At 34.4% G+C, this 6,296-nt stretch overlaps 1 non-coding gene across 1 annotated transcript; it reads left to right on the forward strand.

The window, feature by feature from the left end:
* Positions 1–272: 272 nt before the first annotated feature.
* LOC113719866 (uncharacterized) lies at positions 273–2,565 on the forward strand. Its single transcript, XR_011813164.1, has 2 exons — positions 273–737; positions 2,341–2,565. It is a non-coding gene; the product is annotated as an uncharacterized protein (transcript).
* The last annotated feature ends 3,731 nt before the right edge of the window (positions 2,566–6,296 follow it).

The raw sequence follows: 6,296 nt of genomic DNA on the forward strand, positions 1-6,296 counted from the left end.
AAGCTTGAAAATAAATTAATTAGAAAAAATTAGAGTCAATGTATCATGTTCCCTTTAAAAGAAAAAAGCACCTAGATAAGCACTAAATTGCATATGAGACAAAAAAGGAAAAAAAATTTCAAAATAGTTGAAACAGTTAGCATATGTAGAAAATTTTGAAAAAGATAAGAGGATAAGTACACAACACATTAATTCTTATTATTTTTTAAACCTTCTTTTTAAATGGTTTTAACACGAACATTTAAAAAAGAAAATTAAAATACTGAAGTTAACATATTTCCCTTTTATGTTATGAAAATACAAATAGTAATTCTCTTGAAAATGATTAAAAAAATATATTTTAAGAATTTTATAAATATTTTTTGCAATTAGCTGCACACCAATACTAGAAACTCAAGCGGGTAATCCATTGATAGCATAATCCGGCTCAGAACCGCGGGTTACGGATTTCACTGGCCCGGTTGCGATCCTAGGCCTGTGCCAACTAAATTTCGTTTATTTACAAAAACGCACTCGGTCCCGGACGGCTACTAGTTGACGATTTGTTATTGGATTAGTTATCCGACCTATCCGGTATTCACCTTGATAAACTCTGCCCCTGCCAGAAAACCTAACCCCAGTTTTCTCTGTAGCTTTTTCTCTCAAGATCTATGGCGGACTCTATAGTATCAGTGGAGAAGATCAAAGAATTCTGGCACTCTCAGTTTCACGATGAAGAAAATTGGGCTCTCAACATGGTAATTTAACTAAATTTAGATTTCCTGCAATTTATTTTCTGGACGGTAGGTTGTGCACCACAGGTGTTTGAATATATGCCTGCTTGTATTAGTAAAAGGTCTCTGATGCAAGTTTCCTCCCTTTTGTATTTGCAAGATTGAATTTAGTTGACCCAGTTGGTGTTGTCTGCAATTATTATTATTATTATTTTTTTGTAGAATATTCTGTTAAAACAGTTTCTGTCCATAACTGCTTAAGTTAATGGCTTTTCTGGACGGGAACTCTAATACGAGATAGAAAACAATTTTTGATCAGCTATTAAATCGTCTGAAAACTTGGGAGTTCTATAAGGTGGCCGAAGGCTTACTTTTTTTTTCTTCCTTCTTTCCTATTGGATTTTTATATCGAAATAAACAAATCAAATCATAATGATTATTTTAAAGTCCACGCGGATCAGGATAATACATTTTTCTACCAGAGTTTACTGGCTTCTCTGGGTTGCCTTTTCCACCAATTTTCCCTTTTGTAGTTAGTGTCCTGGATTTTTAGATGGCTAAATTTTAGTTGTATTTAGGAACTTATTCCTGCATTAAAGAAATGGGATTGGTTAATACCTACTTGAGCTTATATTAGGCCTCTGGAACTTATGAACATTCACACTTTCCTTCTTTATGTTCTTGCAGTTCTTTTGCCCACGAAATATGATTGAGTTATTTATGTGTATGTCTCAAAAACTATCTAAAGTAAACTTGGAAGAATATGTTTTTATAGCTATCTGAAATTGTACTTTGCATTGTGTAAGTTATCCAAATTTCAGTTCACTTAATTCATCAGACATTTGTTGATTGAAAGGTGCATTTTGGAAAAGTCATACAGAATAGAATGTAATGGATTGTCTGATTTTGCTAATCATTTTTAGGCATTTATTCATGCTTTGTTATCTTTAATTCTAGCTTTCTTCATGATTTTTTTTGTAATAGATGCCAATTAAGTAGATGAAACAGGTAATTAGTTTTGTCCAAGATAGCTATGACCTCACTCTCTTCTGGTTGTGCAGAAAGTTTTTACAAAGAATGTGAGACCTGATGCAAGATCTGTATAGAATTTATGATTGCCCTCTGGAGTCATTTGTTGTATGGATAGATGTCTTTATATCCTCATTTCTGTTTTGCATTCTATTCATATATACCCCGATTGACACAAGACATGAATTTTTCATCCAGTTTATTTTGTTTATCTTCAAGAGTGTAGTTAATGAATGCCTGTTTTTTGGATAGTGGTTGACAAGTTGGATATAGAACAATGGGTTTTGAGGGAAGCATGCAGACTACTTTTCAAATTTCACTTTCAAAATTGAAGGTTCCTGACTGTAGGGCTTGTGTACAAACAAAAGTCATTGCTTTAAACATACAAGGCATGAGAGCTGACATTACTCTACCCTTTACCTTGTCCAGGCCTGAGTGCTTAATTTTTTTTGTTACTACGTCTATTAATTTAGCTCAGAAACTGCTACAGTTTTACTACTTCCTGTGAATTAAAAGTTTTACTGCCTAAGTAGGAATAGAGTGGAATTCTGCTTCCATTTTTATTCACCTTTTCTCTTGGTTTTGTTTGTTTCCACAGAAACTGCTTCGGGCCGCAGGGCTGTTTGTTGGCTCTATTGTGTTTATGCGGTCATTTGGTGATATTATGGCACTTCCCTAGAATTTCAGAATTTGCCGTTTGTTGTTCTCTTTTCTTCCTATGTTGATTGAGTTGGATAGCCGTTGTACTTGATAGCGGTGGGTGTTGTTACTTTAATGGATCTATAGCAATTATGATAAGATTCTTTTCCTCTTTCTATCTTCATTACTGTTATTGTGATTTACTTGTATACATCCTCGAAATGAGCAAGTGTGTTTGGATTGAAATGATTTGGGAAAAAATAATTTGCTTCACAAATTCCAATCACTTTTTTATCTTTTCAATCATATTTTTATCTCATATACATCGCATTACAAAAAATGGTACAGTAATTATCTCAAATTGATCATTCAAATAAACTCCTTTCTGCTTCCACCAATTAGTTTGTCTGATCGGTGATTGATAGCCATTCGTGCACCCATGTTATGAAGTTAAGATGTGAACCCTGAATTATGTGATTTAGTTCGAAGATGACGACTTTGTTAAATGAAAGAATAAGAATTGCGATACTAAAAAATGTCATGCATTTTCCATATCTTTCTGGTCATAGTTATCAACTTGTTATGACAAAAATATTCGAGTTCTCGATGCAGTTCAGTCAAATCAAGATTCTTAACTGACGAGTACTCAAATTCCCAATCTCCGAATTGCTGCGTAAATCGCAATCAATTTGCTAGCCCCTGTTTTGTTGGAATTCGTTTTGGTTTTTTCGAAAGAGAGAGGGAAATTTTGGAACAAGGGATTTGGAAGAATTGAAACTTGCGAGTAAGGTCTAAATTTTGTAACATTTGAAATTGAAGTATAGGTACTGTTCATAAATGATAAAAAAATGTATTTTACAGGCAAAATTATAGAATAATCCTTGGTGTACTTACTAGCGGTCGTATGTGCATGTACGTTGTACCTATACATTTGAGTGTGTATATATATATATATATATATATATATATGTTACATATCTAGATTAAATGAGTACATTCATATGTATACATGTGGTGGAGAACACCGTGCAATGTGCGGTGGAAATTTTCATGAAAATTTTCAAGTGTGCCCAATTATTTAGATTTTTCCATTTATGCATTGTACATAATTGAATTTCAAGTTTGCCCAATTATTTAGGTTTTTCCTGTTACATAATTGTTGCAAATTTGTATAAAGCTGAATCATAAATATTGTACTCATCCATTCAAAATTAGATAAAGCTGTATTATATTAATTTATTTAAAAGTTTCTAAAGCAATTAGGAAAAGTAATTTCGAATAATACTATAGCTGTGAAGTGCATCTATGTTAGCAGAAAATAAGTTCGAAGAAAATGGGACTCTAATCTAGAAAAAAAAAGTCAAGTATAATTGTAAGTAAGAGGACCTGCTGGATTTCTTTCTCCACCAAGTTTTACCAATAGAAAGTAGCATCATTGCAATATTCTTAATGTTCCAAAAGGTATAAATTATAAAAATACAAAAAAAGTTATGAAACGCCTTTTTTGTCTCAACTACTAACACCCATAAAGGCTCCTTTTTTTTTTTTTTTTTTTTTATGTAAATAGCAAGAGATAGTAGATTCAACGCTATGGGGAGCAGAGAGGTGCATATGCTTCCTGTCTGTGATAAAATGAACAAGTCATTATCTCAAGTTTAGAACCTTATTGACATAGCAAATGAGATTTGATAAAGCAAATTAAAAAAATATACAATGGAAATATTTTGGGTGCATGATAACAGCAAAGAAAGGTATTAACACCTTTCAAAATGGCATTTGAGGCCAAAATGTTCATCCACCGACCCAACAAAATTTATCACTTTAATCTTGTTTTCCTACAACAATTGAAACCTATTCAAAACTGTTTTTGAATCTTGGAATTAAAGTCACCAAAAGACAAAAGAAATCCAGGTTCTTTGGAATTCATAAAAGGTAGACACATCAAGAAAAGAATATAGGAACTTATAGAATAGAAGACTTGCAATATTATTTTTTGAACTAATTTTGTCTATTTAAATAGCATAAAGTAAGAACTCAGCAAGGAGCTTCATACTCTTGTTTCATCAAATGGAATAAAACATCTCTACACTTAAAGTCACCAAGTAGATGTACAACTATTTATTTGGTTTGTGACGCCCCCACTTCTCCCTAAGGCGAACCAAAGAGTATCCGCGGGACGCCTGCCCAACTCTCGCCAGGACTCAAGCAGTTTCCGTTCAAGCTTAATGCAAACTATTCGACAGCACTGGATAAATAAGAAAGTGCGGAAAACTTCCAAACTTAACAATATATATAACGTTTATCCACCCTTATATGAAATTCCCAAAAGTTACATCAATACCCAAAATATACCACATATGGGTACATCAAATATTCAAATCATACATAAAGTTCCCAAGAATACAACCAATAAGAGGTCTAGCCCAAATTACAATAGAAACCCTAAGCCAGAAGTGCGTCAAAGGGGTTTCTCCAAGTTTATTCCATGTCCATTCCTATTAAGGAAAACAAATCTACAGGGTGAGCAAAATGCTCGTGAGGTCAAGAACACTCTTGCAAGCACGTAGTCCAGATAACAGTCCCAAATAACAGTTTAAGAGATAAATACAAGTAATTAATAAAACCAGTGAAATTAAACAGAAATTCAAGAATATAGTAGCTCTCATGAGCTAAGTTCCACTTACTGTGTCGATAACATTCGTATACTTCCCCGCGGTGACACTCCGTCAACCGGGTCGGTATTTTCAATTCGTAGAAGTCCACTAACTTCCCATCCGTCCACCGTACACCGCTCCGGGCCCACACGACATTTATAAAGCGATGCTCCACGAGTATGCCAAGCAAAATCTCTCAATAGATCAAGTTTATCATGTGAATCTCATGGCTTACCGAGGTTCCCGACCAAGCTCATGCCGGCTCGAGTTCCAAGGTTGGCCTATAAGTTTGGGCGTCCCTCATGTACATGTAAATGTCGAGGAGATTTACTCCAACGACGTATGCACTCATAGCATACCAAGTCATGCATACAAGTATTTGACAGGTCCAAGCATGTAATTCAGGATATGTAAGTTTAGCAAGTCAGGCCAAGCATGAATCAATTATTTCAAATGAGTACGAGTGCGATAAAATACACACTCGACTCCATTTTATCAAAACCAGGTAGATTAAGCAAGACAAGCATGTATCAAGTTCACAGGAGTTCAAGTAAACATGCACTTGACACTCACAAAGTAGTAAGTAGTTTCAACCGAAATTTAAGCGTTCACCGTGGGATCCTTTTGAGGGTTCTCGTGTGTGCTTGAGCAAATAATAGTGAAGTATCACTCATATATCCCAATTATCAAGGAAGATTGTACACTAGTACAATCTAAGGAAATTTCATGAAAACGAACCTCAATTACTCGTAAATCGAGGTTTAAATAGAGTTTCTTAAAGTACACGGCTACTTGGTACGGGCTACTTGGGTTGAACTAGGGGTTGTATTTTATACCGTTGGAAAGCTGGGAATGTCTAGTTTCAAATTCCATCAATGGCACTTTATTTCGATGTCAGAGCACAAAGTTATGGATGAAACAAGCGAGCTGTCTGAGCATTACGGGAACAGTTTTCCAGATTTACTAGTTTCATGACATTTGACCAACCAAACCTCAATATTTTTCAATAAAATTTTATACACCATCTATACAACATATATACATCATATACCAGCCATTAAATCACTGAAATTCCACAGAAATAGGTACGTTCAAAGCAGGGGCAGAATCAGAACTTTTTACCCCATGCACTCCTTGAAGTTTATACTAATAATACATCATTAATCTACCATTTTGAGCACTAAACCAACATTAAATCCATCATAAAGTATCATATCAGCCATCAATCCAAGAGTGGGAGTTCATAGAGCCCACCTTCCAA

The sequence above is a fragment of the Coffea arabica genome, chromosome 4c, assembly GCF_036785885.1.
Source record: "Coffea arabica cultivar ET-39 chromosome 4c, Coffea Arabica ET-39 HiFi, whole genome shotgun sequence".
Taxonomy (NCBI): domain Eukaryota; kingdom Viridiplantae; phylum Streptophyta; class Magnoliopsida; order Gentianales; family Rubiaceae; genus Coffea; species Coffea arabica.